Genomic DNA, 23669 nt, shown 5'->3' with positions numbered 1-23669 from the left:
GATGAGAAGTAGTCTGTAGATACGCCGTGACGGAGCGCCCTCACACATCAGTCAACCCTCCTACGTCGGGTGAGAGGAGGCTGGTAACTGTACTTTACAAGTAGTTAGGAATAGCGCCATCACATGGCTTCTTTCGTTTTGTTTATTACATATACAACAAACACAAAAGTGCGTGTAATTAATTTGTAATCTCTGTCAGACTTTGAGTCAGGGACTGTCCTATAAGTATAAAAGCATGGAGTGAAATTTGTTCGTTTACATTAAACCCTATATTTGAGACATTGACGTGTACAAACTGTCTGTGATGGAGAGAAATCTTATAAAGATGGATGTTATTAGGCTTCTCATCGGAAACTACATGTAAAATACAAACACCTCATTGACGAGAGTGACTAAAATTATTCAAACTATAAACTTAGGCAGTTCTTTTATATTACTATTGATATGGCATTCATTTGTTTTATTAAATATTTTTCTGTTATTCGTTTTGTTGGGATTTCCACAACAGCTCAAGCACATATAAGCACATTCAATAATGTATGACGTGAAAATGTCGAACTGATTGTATTCACTTTCTGATGTTATTCGACAAGTTGAGAAAACCCGCAACAAATACCTAGCCGAGGTCCGTATACTTTAGTCATATATGTACAAACCTGTTCGACATTGGAACTACATGTACTGTTATTGCTTAACCTTCAAATAACAGCCATAAATTATTTTTACCGAAGTGACCGGGCGCTGCCCTTTGAGAACCATGGAGAATCCTTGCTGTTCTGGAATTTGACGTAGACCCAGCCATAGCAGGAGGAGAGTGTTGCAGTGCTCCAATCGATCGATCGATACAAAGCGGCCTTGGAAATTGAGTAACGAGGACAGTACAGTATTTACTCCGTTTGTTGGACATCGTTTCTTAGCACTACTGAAACTAACATGGTGTCGTGGCTCGGCTATATATTCTTCCTGCTTTGATTACATGTAATTCTGTATCGTTCAGTAGTTTGAATCTTGTCCCATTTTGAATTATAATTGTATATGACATCTATAACCTTGAATATCCGTTGTTGTCCTTACATTGAACTTGTATTGTTTGTTTGTTGTGCCTGTGTTTGAACGCAGCCATTGTTTCAAACAAGACTTGGGGAACAATGGTAAGTGCATTTTCACTTGTAAAGTGTAGTCAAACAAACAAATGAGACAAACATTATTACAATATATGTTTAAAGGTCAGTGAATTGTCGATCGGCATGATCAGAGACAAACTGGGTATGGGACCTCTGCTTCAAAATATATGTACAAAAACATGGGGAAAATGTAGACCTAAGAGCCTTCTTATGACTACTGTACGTCTGAACTATTGAAAAAATGTGTTTCCGACAACTCCGTACTTTGTCAAGATACAATAGAACCATTGGTAACTCATGAGCTAGGACAAAATCAGAAGCCAAGTATGTACAGTACATATATTTTTATTTTCAATTTGAGACACTTGCTCACTGGTTCAACCTGTAGGGTGAATAAACTTTGCTTTCTGTATACATACCAATCATTGCCATTGCATGCAGGACACGGGGTTTTTTTTAATGTTGAATTTGAACATAGACGGTCAAGGACACTCACACGTCATCTTTTCATCCTTTGATTTGTTGTTTACGATCGGGTTGGTTTATAGAAGGTTTCCATTTACCATTGTCTGGTTGTAAAATTTGCCGACAACTGCTTTTCTAGCAAATTTGGAAGCCAGGCATTCCTAGCACACGATATGTGTACGCCCTTCATTCACAGTCATTGTGATGCGCGAGCAATTAATTGCAGGTATGAAATAATGCAATGGCAAAAATAGGGCGTATGGAAAGCCCGGATTGAAAGCAAACCTTCATAAGGGTAAAGTATGGGAGTCTTTGAGTTAATGAGGAAATAGTAATACCAATGATGGTAACGATGGTAACGATGGTAACGATGATGATGATGATGATGATGATGATGATATGGATATGATGATGATGATGATGACGACGACGACGACGACGACGACGGTGGTGCTGGTGGTGGTGGTGGTGGTGGTGGTGCTGGTGGTGGTGGTGGCGGCGGCGGCGATGGCGATTGTGGTGGTGGTGGCGATGGCGATTGTGGTGGTGGTGATGATGAGGGGGAGGAAGGGGGGGGAGGAGGAGGAGGACTGTGTTAATGATGGTGGTGATTATTGGTATACCTTTACTTGTAGCATTCATCCTAAGCTATTGGTAAAATAATGCATTGCAATGGCCTTATTACATGAAGCTATTCATTTACATTTAACGGTATCCACAGTAAACAGAAAACATGGCCGACAAGTTCATCGAAGGTAACTTTAAGTGCAGGTATATGAATAGGAGGACCTCTGCTGACATAATCCCGCCACGCATTGAACCATCATCTAACCACGTGGCGTGTCACCAAGCTAATCCGATATCTTATCACTACTTAAGATTAACTTGTTGGTATCCAGACTTCCAGACCCTTGCATAAAATATACAATACATTTGGATGAGTCACATCGCGACCCATATTAAACAAACTTACTCGCATGTACATTAAACACACAAATCTCCGCAAATATTCGCATCACTCGCTCGATAATGTCGAAATGTATAATACGTTTGTTTTAGATATGTATTTCATGTTTCTTTCTAAAGGGCTATTATTGCGTAATCATTTGTACATTAATAAATGGTTATCAAAAAATAAATATTTTTGTAATTTTTTTTCATTTCCGCTGATCGTAATCAAATTGAGTAATAATCATAATTTGACACGCACATATGGTTGTAAGGTGGTCATAATTTGGCTTCACCGCTGCAATGGATATATTGTTCTCTATCTACAACCCAAGATATACATGTACAATGTAGGTACACTGACTCTTATACGTGTATTGTCAGAAAGCCAGAGCCAAATAGTTTCAGAGTTTATCGCTCTTTTTGTTTTACTACTGCTAGCCAGCCACAAGTAGATAAAATAATGGAAGTAATAAAACATGAAACAAAGCGAAGTATGTCTAAGTGTTTTGGTCGTACGTCAACCAGAGCGGTGGACACTGCCTGCAAAGTTGCTTAGGAAACCCCTATATGCTATAAGCACACCAGAACACATCAGCTGCAAAACCACAAACTGAGATATGGCGACCCTGGGGCATTTGATTTGCGAACTGGCAACCCTGGATGTTTTGCATACAATGCGTCCCCGAGTGACTGATGAGTGCGTTGTAAGCTTTTGAAGGTTAAAACTCTCCAGATCTCAATGAGTTACTTGACACTTCCGTACCATTCAAAGTAACCCAGTGGCATGATTTCACGCTAAACTAACCGCAAAGACAACAACAGCATTCGTCAAAACTTAATAGGGGTATTTTTAATGTAGGTATGGCAATATTTTCCTTTCAATATGCTTTATCTATCACAGCGATCGATATATTGTTAATACTGATAAACAATGACATAACACAACAGGACTAGACTCGTGTATGAAAGAATAAACTTGGTGGTGAAATAGGACTGATTTAGGACATTACAAGTGCTTATGTGTATCTTCCTATAGCTTATTATACCTCACCGATGTAAGCATACGGGAGTGGGGAAGGGGTATGGTACTTAAACCATTTCTCTGAGTGTCGCTTACTACCAAACCAGGGTGACTATAGAACTTCAATTAGGCAGCATGATGATTTTTTACATTTCACACAAGGTTTTCTGTCACGGATTACATACAAGAAAATACAGACACTGATAGTGCGTAAGCATATGAAAATGATATGTTTTATCTCACTGTGAACGCAAATCATCACTTTCGGGTGAAACAAAGACGATTCAAAACACATAGTTCACAGTGAGACAAAATCATCGTCGCAAACCACGACCGTTTTACGGTACCGTTCTTAACGAGCCCATCCCTACTGGAAGAAGAAACAATAGCTCTGGTTTGCGAGAATGGATAAAATGTAACATTTCATTTGCACTGTCAGTGTCTCTGTATTTTAGTTGTGTAATTGACAACAAAAACGTCGTGTAAAAAAAAAACAACTTCCTGCCTAATTGAAATTGTATAGTCTTTCTGGTTTGGTAGTAACGTATAAACTATAATGTACCATTCAATATACATAGCTCAGGTACTGCAGGTCTTTGTGTATTATCTCAAGAAGCTCTTGGTGTGGAGAGTTTCTTGAGAAAGTAACAGCAAGACAAGTCTCTTGGCTATATTGTAAACATTGTTTCATGTCGATACTATATTACATGTACTAAACTATGTATATATCAGTCTAATACAGGGTGATTCCACCGTGGCTGCGTACATACAAATGTATGTGCATAAAAACTGTACATGTATTACTAATACGTGATTGTTGGTATCGTAGGATACTATACACAATCTAAAGAAACTAACACAATCACACGACATAAGAGTGGTTTCTAGGGGTATGGTGCAAGTTCAATTTAACTAAGGGTGTGTAGTAGATAAAGTAAAGGTATAGAACTCGTTTAATTACTTCACATTAAAGGTAGAGTGGTACGGTCACTGAATTTAACGAGAATCTCTGTCAAAGGTTTATTCTAACATCACATTATTAAACCAGAAAAAAATACAGTTTAAAGAAAACGGTTTAAAAAAAAAAAAAAAAAAAAATCAAATAACAAATTTCGGTGACCCTCGTCTATATTTCTGTCTCTGTCAGCCTGCCTGTCTATATGTTAATCACTAGATATGTTGACTTGTAGTTGTCTTTCTCTCTATGTCACCGTCTTTTACTTTGACAACCGAAAGGCAATATAATGAACACCCTTCCTATATATAACAATAAGAACCTCTCGCAATGGTCTCGAACCGATTTTTTTTAAGTACGGAGAGCATCGTGTATCTCAGTTTTGTTGATTTAATTGTCGATACCGATGCCATAGAAGTTGTTTAGTAGTCGATCTTTGCTTCACTTTTAAGTACTCTCAGTACATGCCCTGTCCAGTGTATAGTAGTTCTCAATCCGAGCTTCACAGTTATTACAGGTAAGTACTATACACACGGTGCATGCTGTGTGCAACAGTGTAGTTTCCAATATGACATTTTAGAACAAACAGAAGCAGCAAAGTATTCATGTCAGTAAGAGTCCTAATCTAAACTATGAGAATCTAAGCTTGTTTCACATATGTATTTTAAAACCGCACTCCAACTATTATGCGATTAAGTGATGGTAGGTATTCTTGATTGTTGCCGTGGTTGCTTTTTTTATCGACAGCAATGATAGCTGATACGTAGCATCAGACAACGTTATCGTAGTGTCTGCAGATTTGACGTGGCATGTCTCGATAAACTTTTGACTGGGTTTCTTCAGGGTTATCGTCACTGTTTAAACGAGATACATATACGGTATCGTCTGCAAGCCTATCTTTGTCCCATCAATCGCATATTCATTGTTGACACACTCTGTCGAAGTATCCTTTACTGCGATACGAGAGTTCAAAGTCTAAAAGTCGGAAAATCCCTCTGTGGTTGTGTTAAGTCAACTTGGGGTTAACCACATCATTAACATACAATGTACCGTATACCAGTAGACATGGCAATATTCACAGGTGTCGAGAGCGGTGATTGTTCACAAGTGTTTCAAGTTTGAGTCGAGTGTAAAACTGAAAGAATCGATAGGGTAAATTGGGTGTTATCTGTAATTAACACTTCAAATTATGCTTACATTTTGGGGTGGTATTTTATGGCCAAGAATTGTAAAGTTTTACTATCACAACCACTTGTTACTTCTAGAGCTAACAGTTATGTCATCCAGATGATGAGAGGGCAGGAGAGTCTTTAATATACAACATAAGTTACATATCTCACTAGATCAAATTCGTAGACTTAGTCTTCTCTTCCTTAATTGTGAAGTGTTACATCACCGGATTTACAGAGCTACTAGCCACGGTGATATCCTGCATTGAAGGCACTCAGAATATTGTAGAAGCAATAAATTACATCACAAGCATATTGTTGTATACTGTATAGTTACGGCGTGTACTATACTGGCAAAAGTCCCCTTTGGAGATTATTTTTAGTCTCATTGAAATCTTGAAATGTTTTAAATGTATTATTCATTTCAAATTTTGTAAAGGCCAATGTCCGCAACTTTTTTTTTCAGTTTCCAAGGGCTACTAAGACCTAAAAACAATTGTTTTGTCCCAGTTACCCGACCCCATCTAATCTTCACTGCTGACCCTGAACGCGAGAAATAGTTGATGCGAAAACTAAAACCACCTTTAAAAGACAATGTAAAACTGTTTTTCCAATCTGTAATGGCTGTACAGTACATCTGATAAGAAGAAACCAATAACACGGAGACTATATGGAAAACAACGGAAACCCACCTAAATTTGAACTTAATCAGAACCACACAATGTTTTTAGGTCTTTAAAGTTAAATACTGTTTTGCAATCACTAAGTAATTTCACACACTGGCAAAAGACGTGCACGTATACTGCCGCGCTCGTCAAAGCGAATCCCTTGTTGATTGACTACACGTATGGAATCAACCATAGATGTATTATAATTAATAATATTAATACAACCGTGAAACAATCAATATTATATAGCAAGAAAGTTGTGAAAAGAATGAACTATTTAAATAGTTTTTATTGTGCCTAAGACATGCGATAGTGAGGTACTCCACTCCACTCCTAACATATAGCAATATGTCCATCATTATTCAGCCCCAGGCTGGCCCTTCAAAATGTAATCGATGGTCAGTGTGACGCCGTATCGTGCATCGTCTTGTCTTGAGTTCCTGTCATAATTTAAGTTATGGTTTTCTCCTAAGACCATATCTTGATCGTTATCTCGATATATTTCAATTTTTGTCATAATGAAGATTTATGAAGCTCTCAAAAAAATTAATAGATTTGACTCAAGTTGGACTATGATATATGTATCTTGATTACGAAGACAAAGCAACGTATATCATCTTGCCTTGACTGTCGATAATCATTCGGTTAAAAAGGGCATTTTTAGCACAACTGAACTGAGGTTCAGTAGTGCTATAGGGATCGCCCGGCGTCTGTCTGTCTGTCTGTCTGTCTGTCTGTCTGTCTGTCTGTCTGTCTGCCTGTCTGTCTGTGTGTGTGTGTGTGTGTGTGTGTGTGTGTGTGTGTGTGTGTGTGTGTGTGTGTGTGTGTGTGTGTGTGTGTGTGTGTGTAAACAACTTAAAGTAAAAAACCGCTGAACCGATTGCCATGATATTTGGTGGGTCCATTACCTCGGGTGTCTAGTTGGGAAATTGTTCAAATCAAAATGATCACATCACAGGTGTGTGATTTGGGTCAAAAAATGTGACTTTTGGTCAAAAAAACTTAAACTCAGAAACTACTGGGCAGATTGGTGCAACATTTGGTGGAAACATTGTTAAGGGGGTGTAAAGTAAGGTTTGTTCATGACGTGATGATTCCATCAGTGATATGCAAATTAGGGCTAAAATGTGTCTTTTTAGTTAAAAATCTATAATTTCAAAACTACTGAGCAGATTGGGCTGAAATTTAATGGGAATGCATCTAGGGATGTATGGACGAAGAAATATCAAGCATACAATGATTCCATGAGTGATATGCAAATTAGGTGTAACAATGTTCATTTTTGGTCAAAAACTTATATCTCAAAAGTACTTGGTCACAGAGTCTGAAACTTGGTGAGAAGTTTCTGAACGTGTTATTCTGCAGATTTTCTTCAAAACATTTTGAGAAAATTGGCCCTAGCGACCATGACCACGCCCTCAGCAACAACCAAATGGCAGTATAATTTGGTCAAATAACAACATCATCTAGTAGGCAAATGAGTAAACATTCAAAAAATGTATGCAAATACCCTAGCAACCATGACCACGCCCATAGCAACAGCCAAACGGTCGTGTATTTCACAAAGATAACAACAGGAATTGATAGACAATTGAATAAACATTCAAAAAATGTATGTAAATTTGCCTAGCAACAAGACCACGCCCATAGCAACAGCCAAATAATCCCGTATATTGCAAACATAACAGGAATAGAAAGACAAATGAATAAGCATTCAAAAAATGTATGTAAATATGCCTAGCAACAAGACCACGCCCATAGCAACAGCCAATTGATAGCATATATCGTAAAGATAGCAACATGGTTGGATAGGCAACTGGATAGTCATTCAACAAATGAACACAAGTTGTTAGCATGGACTACCAAATGGATAAACATTTTTAAAATCTGTACAGTTGTGCTACAACGCCATTGGCGGTATTTCTGAAGTTCACCATCACGTGAAATTCTGATGATAAAAAGAGCGGGTTCATTGTGATTATTAAAAAAGGACGTTTTGGGTTCACTATGAATGAGAAAAACGGCGTGTTTGGTCACTGTGAATGGTTAAAAGAAATTTTTGGTTCAATGTCATAATGATTAAATGAGATTTTTTGAAGTTCACTGAATGGTAAAAAGCGTGTTTTAAAGTTAAATGTGAATTGAAAGAGTGATTTTTTTTATAAAGGTTTACTGTGACAAACAGTAAAATGGCGTTATGAAGTTCACTGTTCACTGTTTTAAAAGAGCGGTTTTGGAGTTCACGGTGGTACATGTTTTTTTTTTTCAATTGTTTTTGTTTTGTTTTTTTTAGTTTTAAAAAATGTGTTTCTGACAGATGTTGACATTTCAAAACATGCTTATTTTCATGAGTTTTCCAACAGAATAATATTTGATTACCTACACCGCTATTATGATAGAAAACTCTCGTTATGGGTACATGAATCATCTCGTAACCACGTCGTGACGTCATAATACATGTAATTTCGTAAAGACATGAAAGTGTAAAGAGAGTGTGTATGTGTGGGTGAGGTGGTGGTGATGATGGTGGTGGTGGTGGTGGTGATTTGAATGTTGTTGTTGGTGGTGGTGTGATGGTGGTGGTGGGGGGATGAGTTAGTACAAGTGTGTAAGAGTTACTTTTGGTTTTGATGCTACCATTAGTCAGAGTCAATATTTGACGCTTATGTCTATTTTTACTGATGCTGATTTGTGACGACTGACTTTTATCATCTGAATTGCGTTCGTCGATATACAGTAATATAATAACAGCGACGTATTATCAAACCTATAATCTCTAGTGCCACGTGGCAAACTAAAGAGTACCAGTCACTAAGGCGTATATTTTGTGCGGGATTTTATTGACAAAATTTTTGAATGACTTCCTAGATTAACTTGTGAATAGATGCATATCATGGCATTTGAAATAATTATTTCAATGTAGTGACCATTCACTCATATAATATCTAAGCTTATTGTCATTTCAATGCAGTGACCATTCACCTATATGTAACTTCTGGCGATATCGGCGAAAACATGTGTACGCGTCAGCTGTCAGTCTTTTAGCTATACCTGTCACATTGGATGTAGGGCGACTGAATAGTTCGACGACATGGTGATAGGTGTGGGTTTTAAATCGACGAGTCTTATCTATATTAAACTATGATGGCTATCTAACCAACGTGGCACTAAAAAACTCGCTTCAATGTTTTTCATATCATGGCGGGAATGATTTTAATTAGAAATCAACCCAGGTTTGCAACCTTCATGTCAAATTTTGAAGGACATGTTTGATATATATTATTGATAAGGATAAGTGTATTGACGGTTGCTACGAAAATATATGAATCTTTTATGCTGGACTGTCCAAACACAGACACATGTTTTGATTGGTGAGGAGAGCAAAACAAACAGACAAAATAAGCATATGTGCGTGACACAGCGTAATTACTGAAGCTGATTCAGACAATTGGTGATTTTAGACATACACACGTGCAGCGTGTTTGTGTTTGTGTCGTCACGGTCAAAATGTCAAGGAAATGGGTCGAATCGATAGCGCCTTCACAACAGAATATACAGGTGCAAGTCAGCAATTTTATCTAGAAAATCATCCATCATAATTGTATTTTATACCATGACTTGTTTTTAATCGACAACTTTCAACTTATTGAAAAGTTATGTTGTAAATGTGGGGTTATTATTTCTATTGTCTATGATTATTTCTAGTGGTCTAAGTCCTAAGCTAGCTTTTCAAAATGGATCGCGAGATCATGTGGCTAACTGAGTCATATACTAACTTGCCAAGGTAATGTAGTGATAATAAGTATACGACTGATCAATAAAACCAAGGAAATTGATAAAGAAGACCCTGGCCGATTACCGGTACCTTGAAATTACACACTGTAATATTAATTTATTTGTTTGTGATGAAATAATGTGTTCTGTATCGAAGTGAAATGCAGGTCAAGGTGTTTACTTTATACCTACAGTCACCTATGTACTTATGAACTATGCCATTATAAAGTTGTTTACGACTGTCGTCTTAAACAACTCAGAAAGGTTCACGTTAGTTATGTGGTAAGAAGTACTAGCATTCCATCATTGACGGTTGTTTCTCCGTCTCAGTTGTTTCGTAAAGATGACTTGTATCAAATTTCTGAGGTAACGGCATGTGGACTTTGACAATAAATTTCAACACAATGGCACTTCTTGGTCTAACGTTGTCGGGGCTCAAGGCTGCATAAATTGTATGCCCTATATTCACGATACACGATATTTGTTTTAATAACCTTTCATCTCCATACCCTTTTGTACACTAAATTAACACCTTGGTCTGTTTATGTTTATGAGGTATTTTGTATAATGTGTAATTAGTCGGTACGTTGTAAAAAAAACAGTCAACTATTCGTTATATTTTAGATGCATTCCTGTATGATAACATTTCTTCACTATCGTATATACAAAATTAACTATATCAATTATCTTAGGTGATGAGTTTTGAGGTAATTGTTAATTGAATTCCATGTTACTCTATTTAACGTAATACTGTAAATTAATTTGAGAAATCTGTACATACTCTATGCATATAAAGCCCCTTAGTGTACTTTAACCAATTAACAATTCTCATGAGTCTAACCGCAAAATGTTGTCCTCTTAAGTGGTCTACTGTTTTATTTTTATTGGGAAAAATAAGTTTCAGATTCTCTTCAATTAAAAAACCAAACATTTATTTTTTACGGCAACTCATTGATATTTTTTTTATATACATTACCCTTTCCCCGTCATAACACTGAAATCACAACAGTTTATAGGCATAGTGCGGTGAACAAAACTATCAGTAGACGTGTTATCACTATCGACGGATGACCCGTGAAATAATTCCACCTTTAATGTTGCCGGCTATTAATGATACTCATCGTCTTTATTAGACGTTGTAACTCTATTAGTGGGAATAATATGCCGATTTCGTTGTTTGTACTGGGAGTGGCAACGGCAGCAGTTCAAAATAACAGTAGTAGCGATAGTGGCGACAGATGGCGTGTGATAGTAATGGTGGTAGTGTTGGATGGTGCTAGAAATGGTAGTGATGGTAGTGGTAGACTGATAGTGGTACTGGACGTACTAGAAATGATACTATGTGGTGGTAGTGGTAGTAATGACAGTGATTTTAGTACAAGAAATGGCAGTGGTGGTACAAGAAGTAGTTGTGATGGTGGCGGTGCCAGATACAACAGTGGTGGTAATGGTACTAGAAATGGTTGTGATGGTGGTACTGCTGGAAATGGTGTGGTGGTTTTGTAGTGGTAGAAATAGTCGTGGTAGTGGTTAATTTGTTGTCATACTTGCTTGTGTTGTTCAATGGTTCCCTTGTTATGATATCTTCACTGTCGGGCAATTTATCAAATCTCCCAAAATAGATTCAACAATTAGAATTTATCCAATCAAACTTTAACTAAATACAATATGTACAGAAATGACTGACAGAAAGCTCGACCTCAAAAATACTGCCCATGCGATAGTCATAGTTGTTATGTTTGGGAACTAGGAGATAATCTTTAATTTAACCTTAACACTAAACAATATTTGTGTTTCGAGTCGCTAACACTGAGATGCAGACCAACAGTTCATTGTCATTTGTAGAACTCTGTTTGAACTTATTTGATTTTAGTTTTTGACAACTAACTACACAAACAGAAATGTGTTTTTTTTAATTACATGGCCTTGAATTCTTCATTTTTTTGTTACTTAAAGACAACATCATAATTTTAATAAATTTTTTCATTGTATTAACGCACAGTATGCGTATTGAAGCATTTCATACATATATATACGGTAAATTTAATCTCAGCGAACACAGTCTTTGAGAGAGAGAGAGAGAGAGAGAGAGAGAGAGAGAGAGAGAGAGAGAGAGAGAGAGAGAGAGAGAGAGAGAGAGAGAGAGAGAGAAGAGAGAGAGAGAGAGAGAGAGAGAGAGAGAGAGAGAGAGCGAGAGCGAGAGAGAGAGAGAGAGAGAGAGAGAGAGAGAGAGAGAGAGAGAGAGAGAGAGAGAGAGAGAGAGAGAGAGAGAGAGAGAGAGAGAGAGAGTGGAGAGAGAATTAGTCGCATAGTTGAGCGATTTCATCGACATTACATGCATACGTAGAGTAATTTACGTCATCGCATCATCTACTCATTCTGCCTGAATACAAAGTCTATCAGTCATGCCAATAGCAACGATGGAGAAATATGCTTAATTTTGTATGATGGTACACAGTTACCTCTCGATATGCATCAAAATAATGAATAGTACTAATACTACACATTGATAAGCGCATGGGTGTCCTGATCATAGCATTGTACAATTGTTACCATTGACACAGACCAATATCGGCACAGCGACCATGTATCGTGTATAATTCGTCAACCCCCCGAGATTATACAATCCATTGCATCCTCTAAGTGCATGGAATTAAAGCATTTATATAACAACCTCTGTCTTACTAGGTGACCAGTTATACAGCTGAGTTAACTATATAGAAGCACAGGGGTTCTCTCTATCAAGTATTTTATCCATTCAGAAATAAACGAAGCGCGACTGGGCTGAAACCAGGTCCAACGGCAGCCATGCTAACCTTTCGGCCTTCATGACTCCAATCCCTCCCCTCCACCACCACCACCACCACCACCACTACCAAAAAGTGATAGTACTGGTATACTGTCTTTCTAAACACATAAGATTTATATCAAGGGATGTTGTAATATTTGATTGCTGTTTTATTATAGAAACTTACTCTGCAAATAATTACTGATAAAAATTGGTTATATTTTATGCAACTCTACTATTAACAGTGACGATTTTGACAAATTTGACCGAGGCGATATTGTAAGTTCAACAATTCTGTCGCACAGTTTAATGCATTCCATTTTCAATAATCATTGTTCTTATGCTATTTAAAGTCGAAGGCCACGATGTGTGATATAACGTATAATATGTCACATTGTTCTGTCTGGTCTACTGTCTACGTTCTAATAAGGCAGACATGCACGTAGTGTCTGTTCGGCAAAAAGCCAAAATGTCGGTCTTTAGTTTGAAAATTGGGACGAAGGTCGCAAGACAAAGTCGTTGCCTCGTGTCAGATTTAGAAAACATTGTTTATTGTTGAAAGAAAGTTTACATGCGTTATCTTTATCAAGCATGGTAATTAACGAACTGACTACCTTACTAAAAAAAAACAAGTTAGATCGAATGAAGTATCATGATGCATTTATAATAAAGCATTTATAAAATCATCAGTCAGTTAGATGGACGTGTTGAACAGTCACCATGACTTGTAAGTTGTATAAATCACACTTGTTGTCACTTCTTCTCGTCATTTATTTTCTGTCTGTGTTTTCTGTTTTTCTTCAGTACTATGATCAAAACTTACCCTCTTGTCAAAATGTGAAGCCCTTGGTGTCCCCACACTGTTTTTTAAACGAGCGATTAAGAAGCCATGTTATTTGTTTATCGGAATAAAACATGGACAAGGTTGAACCTGTGCTAACTGTACAAATACAACCTATAGTTCAACTGCTTCCAAACTATCATCTCAACCACTTCTGTAATTTTATCCACCGTCTGAACTTATTAGAAGTAAAGAGGAATCAAACGAGGAATCAAACGAATATATGTCACTGGTTTGACATTGTGGAGGTTACTAGCGTGCATTTCGACATCCGATATCCAACCATTGTTCACTGACTGCATAGGTATGCATTATTATCGTCTAACAAGGTCACCATGGTCTCGCTCCGAATGAACTGTTCATTAAAATAGTTAAGTGGACACGACTCCTATATTTGTAATGTCAAGCATCTCTTGATGGTACTGTAAAGCGCGGGTGACTTTTTTTCTTCCGTTTTTGACCAAATAGTTCCAATAAACTATGTACAAGCTCCCATAATATATTGATAATGGGTAACGCCAATAATTCTTCGTGTTCACCTCCTCAATCCTCTCATTTGTTTCAACGCAGTTTTAGCATTTTGTACGCGTTATCCTCCAACAACTCGGGGGGGGGGGGGGATAGAGGACTTTTCGTAGGTAGCCTACTTGTTCATCTACATGTGTATGCACATTGCAACTTGAATCTAACTATAATCGGCGAAATGGTGAAATGGTCAATAACTAGTCGCAGCACAGTACTCAACAAAAGAACTCTTTTCTTGTTTTTCTTGTTAACATTTAAAAGCCTGGATTGACCAAAGAATTCTAGTTCCGGGCAATTACAATGATTAAATCCGTACTGAATGTCTCAGATCCAGGGACGTGCTAAATTATGTCTGACCTCTAGTAAAAAAAAGTTCAACACTGCCTATGGTAGTAATGTATGAACGGGTACCAAAGGTCATTAACACCAAACGGTCCTGCAAAATGGACCGTACATTTAGCCAAATATTGATCATTTCAAATGTCAAGATAAACGATACGGTTATATACACTAAGGATACAAGAATGATTCAAATGTATGTTCTTAGAGTTGCAAAATCTATGATGTTGGAATGTATAGTATTTGCAGAGACGGCGGTTTTCATCGTGCATGTGAGGTATCGAGGTCGACGTATGACCCTTTAATATGTAACCTTTCACTTGAAAATATGTAGGTGCTCGCAATATACATTAATTAAACGAGGCCTCTAAAATACAACCGACAACTATGTCTGTCAAGTGTTATATTTGTCATTGGTATCGATGCAAATTGCGCAATCCTACAAGGTTCATTCACCTCAGAATGAGCAGTGGTTTACTAGTGTAATTAAGTATCTGTGATAGCATACTACTATCACGGTGGTTGTGTGATCTGAGCGGCTTTGGACAAGCCAGCATGGACCGTCACTTTATTATCATGTCATCATAGAACGTTTAAAACTTACGATTTACGAGACAGACACGAATTAACCATAGACAGTGGACATGACTGTCCATGCATTAATCTGATATTTTATGAAAGGGGCGAAAGTCTACAGTATTTATATGTTTTCCCCCTATAACTGTTACTGGCAGTTTGTCTCTGACATTGCGATGAAGTAGGGCTGCTTTTCACAAAAACTTGTTGGGGGGGGGGGGGGGGTCGGGAGATTTTTTGTAAAACCCTAATTTTTTTTCAAGTACCCCCCCTGCCATATTCCACAATTTTTCAAGAACCCCCCCTTGCCAAAGCCCCAAATATTTCAAGTACCCCCCACCCGAATAAATTTTCAAGTACCCCACCCGAATAAATTTTTTTGGGAATACTCTTCCTGTGCGTTAACATTCCATACCAAGTACAAAACTGTACATAATACACTTAATACCAACTTTGTCCATTATATATATAATCAATTTGTATATTGTGTGTATATATATACACAAACACCAGTTAAAACAAAATGTTATGTTAACCAGTGCATTGCCTTTCCAAAAAACAACATATACTTGTAAATGAATTACACTTTGAATAACTCTTGTAAAATGATCAGCAGACCAACTGAGTCTTTGTTTTCTGTTCAATATTGTATTAGTACATTATACTAGTAGTGTTACAGTTGAATGTCATTTTAGTTGTATTTGCAAATATTGTGATGCACATGTTATCTAAAGAGAGTTTTATACTGTATTGTTCCAGTTCAGTTTCCTAAATGTGTGCTAAAAGAAATCAAATTGGTCTAAATAACACTAAAAAAACTCTTAATAAAATGCATTGCCATGTATCCCGTTCTTGTTTGATGTACATTAGTTCAATATAATGTCAAAAGAAAATAAATGTATGACTCAAAAATGCCAGCCACATTTCATCTAACAGAATGGGAATCAAGTGATATATATAAGTTGTAATGATAATTAAGATGGCCCTATTATCATAGTAATTGTATATCTTAATGAACCTGGTAATACATTTACCTTGTAAGAGCCTGATTATTGGACTGGTTTTGACGTTAGATTACAAAGGTGAATGCAAACAAAGATGTCATCAAAAAGATTGTGCCAAATACCTTGCAACAATACAAAGTAAAGTCTGGCATTAAGCTTGATCTGCCTGATATATGTTTGGAAGGGTTAAGGGTGAAGACAAAGTTGCATAAGAGAGGGATCGAGTATCTACTGGCCACTGAGTGCTTTATTGTAGAAGCCAAAATACAGTTTGAGCAGTTTTTAGCCCTTCTGATTGAAAGAGAGAGGATAAGAAAGAAAGATGATGATAACACCACAGATGATGAAAATGATTCCCATGGTTGTGACAGTGATGATGATGATGATGATGATGATGATGATGGTATACAATTAAAAGATAGCGTAGGTGAAGGGAGTGCTAAAAAAGATGATGATGATGATGATGATGATGATGATGATGATGATGATGATGATGATGATGATGATGAAGAAGAATATGAAGATGGTGATGATGATGATGATGATGATGATGATGATGATGATGATGATGATGATGATGATGATGATGATGATGATGATGAAGAAGAATATGAAGATGATGATGATGATGAAGAAGAAGAAGAAGAAAAGGGAGAAGGAGAATCCTTTCAAACATAAATCAAGTAGATCAAGTGGAATATCAGTCTTTCCTTTGTAATGTTTTAGAAGAGGAGGAAGAAGATGACGATTTGGATGATGATGATTTGAATGATGTTGATGATGATTTATGAATGACAATGCCTCGTGCAATATTGACATGAAAAGATAATTCATTCTTCAAATATTTATATATTCAGATATGTTTGACAGCGATATGTTTTAAGCATTCCAAAAAAATTCCACAGTTTGTGCAAACACTACTTTATGAAAATGTTTATTGAGACTATATTGGAGTATTTGCTCATATTGTTTCAGTTCACTACCTCATTCCTGCCATATATCTTTAGGGTAACTTTATATTGAGAGTTATGTCAAAGTTTATTTATTCATCTTTATATTTACATGTAATAGTATATTCATGCAAAGTTGAAAAGTATGTGCAAAAAACTTATTTTACTTTTTCTCTGTTAACTCAGCTTGTGAGATATTGTCTTCTGTTTCACATGTAGCAGACGTTGCCAATATGCTAATTTTAGAATGTGTTATTAAAAGTTTATGTTGAAAATTATAGTCATATCTATAGGATGAAAAAATACCTTGCACAGAAGTTTTTGATACTTGTCAAGTATGTTTTAGTGCAGGTGCATCTTTTACATTTTGATGGCAGGCCGCTGAGATGAACCTTTTCCAACTCTTTTTTTTTCAACTTCCAAGAGCTGCAAATGTAAAATGTTGTCTGTCATATTTGTCTGTCATTTAATACTAGTAAGAATTTACATGAAAAAGTTACATATCATTGTGATAACCACAAACCAAAACACAGTCATGTCACAAAGAATATTTTCAGTACAGTGTAAAGGTAATTTCACACATTAAATGAATCAAATTTCAGTAGATAGTAGTGTACATGAAAGACACTGGTATTTTCAGACAAAAACAATCTGTACCACTCAATTCGCCCATTTCAATTTATCAGTTTATTAAAAGAAAATTAAAATTTGACTGTTTTTGTTTTTCATTTTACTAACTTGTGAGCAACTGTTGTTTGTAGCTGTTGTTGTTGTTGTTGTTGTTGTTGTTGTTGTTGTTGTTGTTGTTTAAAAAGGAAGACCAACATTTGAAAAGCTTATTTTCCCATGTTTGAAAAGTCATGATGTCAATTTATTTTCAGGTACCCCCCTACAACCCATAACATTTTTTTCAGGTACCCCCCACACACTATCCATATATTTTCAAGTCCCCCCCCCCCCCCCAACAAGTTTTTGTGAAAGCAGCGCTAGCCTAGGGCCTATATTTTCAAAACTATTTTCTGCGGAATACTTTAGCGTTTCGCAGATTGACGTTTAAGCGCCAAAAAAATTTACTATGAATAAAGGAAATGGGGGAAAAGTGTTCCGAAGACTGTTATAATATAATATATTAACCATTTTACAATGAGGATGACGTAATCAATTAAAATTTGGATGTAAACATGTGACGTCAGCAGTGACACAAAATCAAGGATATTATAAGCGGGAGTTTTGTCCTGGGGTAGTTTCTGATTCGGTCGTATGTGTTCAATTTAGGAAAATATTAGCGGAGTTAATATGTTTACAAACATTTCTACATGACATTTGTGGGGTTCATCGTTGGCGATGATGCCTGTCGAGCGCTATACTCATAGGATATACTCGTGTCTTTGTTTCCTCATTCTATAACAGTTTATTGGATATAAACGTTAAATTTAGCGTTGATGATTGACTTTCGATTCACTAGGAAGAACTTGAAAACACAACGGACCTCAGCAGATCAATTGTCAAATGTGAAGGTACTAACTAGGTCAACAATATCGATTACGTCACCATTTACCATACACACAATTAGTTTTATCGACCTCGATCAGTACAACTTAATTGAAAGTTATTACGCAATAGTAATTATGCCGTGTTATCAACATAACATGAACTCGGAACAACAACATGCACCAAATGAACAGTGTTTTGTAATAGTCGACTCTGACCTCATGTAAACATGATAAAGGACTTATTGTGCCATTGGGGCGAGAACATAAATATATTTTTACCTCCTGTGAAGGAATCGTGAATTACAGCTAGGTTATCTAAGATAGCCTCATGTGAAGAATCTTATCCTTTGTGATTTTGACCTACAGGTACATGTAGAAATAGGCTTAAATATAGAATAAAATGCATACATACATACATACATACATACATACATTTTATGTACATACATACATACATACATACATACATACATACATACATACATACATACATACATACATACATATATATGTATACAGGCAGACAGACAAATTTAAATATATATATATATATATATATATATATATATATATATATATATATATATGTGTGTGTGTGTGTGTGTGTGTGTGTCTGTCTGTGTGTCTATGTGTCTGTGTGTGTCTGTGTGTGTCTGTGTCTGTGTCTCTGTGTGTGTGTGTGTGTGTGTGTGTGTGTGCGCGCGCGCGTGCGTGTTAACGACACACAGGGAAATAAAATATCAACAAATTCATGAAATAAGTTGTGGGCTGACGTAGAACAAGAATATACGTTCTATTGTGAATAAAAACATCTTAGAATAAAGATAGTTAACATGTTGCCATCATGAGTTGCCATTATCCGATAACTTTATGACAAAAATAGACAACGTATCAACAACAGCAACAAAATGATGATTGCCCCATCTGTGATTGCAAGTGTTTTTCAAACGAATACAACACAATATGAAATACATTATTGTGTATGCATCCCCCGGATGTATCCCTTTTTCGGATTCTTGTGTGACTCACCGATACCCACAAACCATGGCGTCCCTTTCCTCTGGCTACTCTAAATTGTTTGAGTTGCTGCGCAAACTGTCACAGTAATTAACAGTTAGTCTTACCTTGGAGTAATTAACACTGACTGTATAGTACAGTATTATACTGACAGTATAATTACTCCAAGGTCTTACGTAACCGATGAGCGTATATCATAAAAGCAGATTATGGAAATATCTTCTATACGCAAACTCAAAAAAGCTTATGACTAGTGTGAGATAGATTGCCTAGCTAGACTGTAACCCCGGGGCCACCGGCGACACAAAAAATACTGCATCTACTTCCGTCACGTCGCTGAATAAATGGACATGAAAAAAGACCATGATTGATGATAACTTCCACCTGTTGTCTAGCTCATATCCACTGTCAAATGACGTCATTATAGACTTGAGCTGGTACACTTGTTTATTTGTTCACAAAATTTACATGTAAGATGGCAGTCAAGGTATTAACCTCACTTTCAATTTCTGATTACTTACACATATATTTATCAGGCCCCATGTGATGACTTGTTTACGGTCCCACGGGATTGTAATTTGTGCACAGAGAAGATAAATAATGTCTGTGATTAGTGTGATCATAATGTTCTGAACAAAATTAACTTGTCAATTTAGTAGTTCATGAGAGTTAATTGGGCGATTTCACTCTATTAGTATTCAATTATTGAAATAACCTGTTATTACTGTTTTTATACGTTTTTTGTGCGAACGTGTTATGGCATGCACGTGTTCGTTTACGTGGTTAACTTATAATCAAGGCGACTTCATTTGCATGTATTTGATGTCCACGTGTTCATTAGCGTGCTCAGTTACGTGACCTCATTCTTGCTTGATTTCATCTAAAACTTTAAGAAAATGCAATGCTTCCGTCTGACTTTCACGCGAGAAATGATAATAGGTCAATTTAAAAAAATCAGCTAACGAAAGAAGAACAGACGATAAAGCAATACAATGAGTGAGACTGCCACGGAAAACAAACAACAAACAACAAACAAACAAACAAACAAACAAACAAACCGACATACTTGAATTGAATTGAAAATTACGATCATCATCATCATCATCATCATCATCATCATCATCATCATCATCATCATGCAGCATGAACACCCGAAAGGGGCATGAGAAGCTAATGATTACCCGGTTACTAATTAAAGCAATTTACAGTATGAAATGTCTTTTTCCTCAAAACTTCAACGAAAGTACGAATAGACAAACTGACAAACATTAAACTCTTACTATGTACATTTGAATAATCAAAACCAGATAACTTTCTAAAAAGTAACGTGAAAATATGACTTCCGAACTGTTTTAAAAGTGTATTGACCAAAAGGTTTTCGTCAGTATTCCGGCAACTTCCTTTCCCTTGTTGAATAGTCTACGTCATCGAGAAATTCACTTTTTATTGTCTGAAATGAAATTTTCACGCTTCACTTCACTGCAATTTGTTTTTGGACAGCCCATGGGTGTGCCAATGGGTGTGTGTGTGTGTGTGGAGGTGGGGGGGGCAGCAGACTGAGGCGACAGTTCGACAGAAGACACTGGGCATGCGCATGATGAACAATAGCCTTAAAATGACAATAGTGTTTTATAATCATGATTTATTTTTCTGACCTTCAAAATAAATGTGAATGACATATCTTCCATGACATATCTAGAGGAACAAGCATTGTTTCGACCAAAAACATGCGAGCAAAATAAATGTTATCTATTGATGTACAAGGAAGGCTTAAATGATAAATGCATTCATTGGCAACAAGGAGGAGGGCTCATTTTATATATGCGGGCGATATTTTTAACATGTTTTACATGGACGCAATGTTGTAAAAGAATCCATGTGAGTAAAATTGCACAGTTTAAACTATTTTATGAGGAAATAATTTTAAATTCACAGTTCATTTACTTACTATATATTCTGGAGCAAAGGAAATATGTTTTTTTTAATTTATACATAAAAAAATATTACCATGACATTGAACTCTATCATATAAGGCCATAAAAACATAGGAAGTTATTTAAAGGCAATCCCGTCATGTGTGATCATGAACTTTGTCTCTGTAGCTTTAGGGTACAAATACCGATGATATATACTGAGGTGATGATCATGTGATACTAGAAAACAACGCGATCAAGTTACCATTATAAAAAAATAGATACATAGAATGAGATATTCTCACTACCCGTAAACGTACAAACAACTTGCATTAACAGTAAAATGGATCTATACAAACTACAGAGGGGAAATGCAGTGACTGTGATAATACATATAATGGTGTTCAATACGCGTACGTAGTCATATGAGGGTAGGGTGGGGTCATTTAAAAAAACAACAACCTTATCCTGAAATGTGTTTTTAGGATCTCTTATGGTAAGTGTTCCGTAGCTTTTCTACTAACACAAGTTGGACACACTATAATAACTTCCGTTGAAAAGGAAAACTTGAAGGTGTCGGAAATCATCCATTTTGAGTTTTTTTTTAAACTTAGGTTGCAGGAGTTCAATTGTATAGGATGTACACCTAGAACTAATTTGTAGTAAGTACCCCACCCGTGTTACAACTGCCAACATGGTGTTACTGTTTTCTGCATTTCTCAAAGGCAGAAACTGGAAACATGAATGCTAGGTGTTTTTTTTCTCAATAAATGGTCTTCAATTCTTGTCGTCCATTTCTCTCTCCCATATTGTCATATCTTCTTCACTCTATATTTTTTTTAATGAGTGCAAGTAACTTTCAAAACCCCGAAAGTGAAGTATTTTTTAAAATATTTCTTTGTGAATCGTACATTTAATGTAACACATATTAGGTTGTTGATGACCAAAGACACTGGGATATCCTGTTTTAAATCTAACGACCAGACAACCAGGCATTCGTTGGAAAAAAATCATTGGTATCGATCACTTTGAATTTCGTCAATGGACATGATCGACTTTGTGCTCTCTACTCAAACATGGCCTTGGTGGCAATCGAATGACCTCGATGAACGGTGCTTTATAATACAAGCAAACATTCTGTTTGTATCTATGAAGAATTTGCACTTGTTATTTTCTCAAGGAACGTAGCTTTTGATAACAATGACATTTCAATAGAAGTTTTTATCGGAGGCCTCAGACGACCGAGGTTGCAACCTAACTCTTTGTTCAATTATTTTATATTCTGCGTGAGAAGTTTTTTTCGGTCAAGATCGATAATTTTTGTTTATTGGAAAGCACACACTGAAGAGAAGCTGTGACCTTAAAACAGTTTCATGTAAAATTAGTCTCTGGACAATTTGCTTTTCAAGTTCGAAATCGACGATCTCGGAGCAAACAACTGTGTGCGTGGGTGATACGTTGCACAATCATTGGAGCACGCGACTGTCTGGGCTATTCAGGTCATAGGCTCAACAGACACTCCTATATCAGCCTTGGTTGGGACACTCCTTTTTCATTGTAAAGATGTCGTCATGTGACTATTACTCATACATTTTCATATTAGTGACGGCGCAAACAAATATCTTATTTCAAAGCTTTCTATCCGGAAGATAAGAAGGCGAAAGCAAAATGGCAGGTGTTGCTAAATGTCAGATTACTATGTATAACTCTGACAGTAGTTTTTGTCACGGTGACAGTTTTGTTGTCCTAAGCTTATTCATGCAATTCAAAAAAAAAATAAAAAAGACTGCATCAGGGAGCAAAATGTAGTTTAACAATAATAAAACCTGAAAATGGCAAATATAAGTGTTTTCGATGTAATGTACTGGAAAAAGAACGGAGTGAAAATAAAGTGAGGAAAAAAACAACAACTATATACTGTCGCACATCACAAAGCTTGTTTGTAGCACAAACCGATCTCAAGGTAATGAGCGCTGGGCATATCTCGGTCGTCACTGCTAATGTTAAAAAGTGACCTAATTTGTTGTTGCCATAGTGAGGGGGGAATTATAGAGCTTGCGCGTTTGAATATTGGTGAATATGTATATAATCTGTTG

The sequence above is a fragment of the Glandiceps talaboti genome, chromosome 1 (genome assembly GCF_964340395.1).
Source record: "Glandiceps talaboti chromosome 1, keGlaTala1.1, whole genome shotgun sequence".
Classification (NCBI taxonomy): domain Eukaryota; kingdom Metazoa; phylum Hemichordata; class Enteropneusta; family Spengelidae; genus Glandiceps; species Glandiceps talaboti.
The sequence above is the reverse complement of the archived record's forward strand: the minus strand, read 5'-3'. Positions refer to the sequence as shown.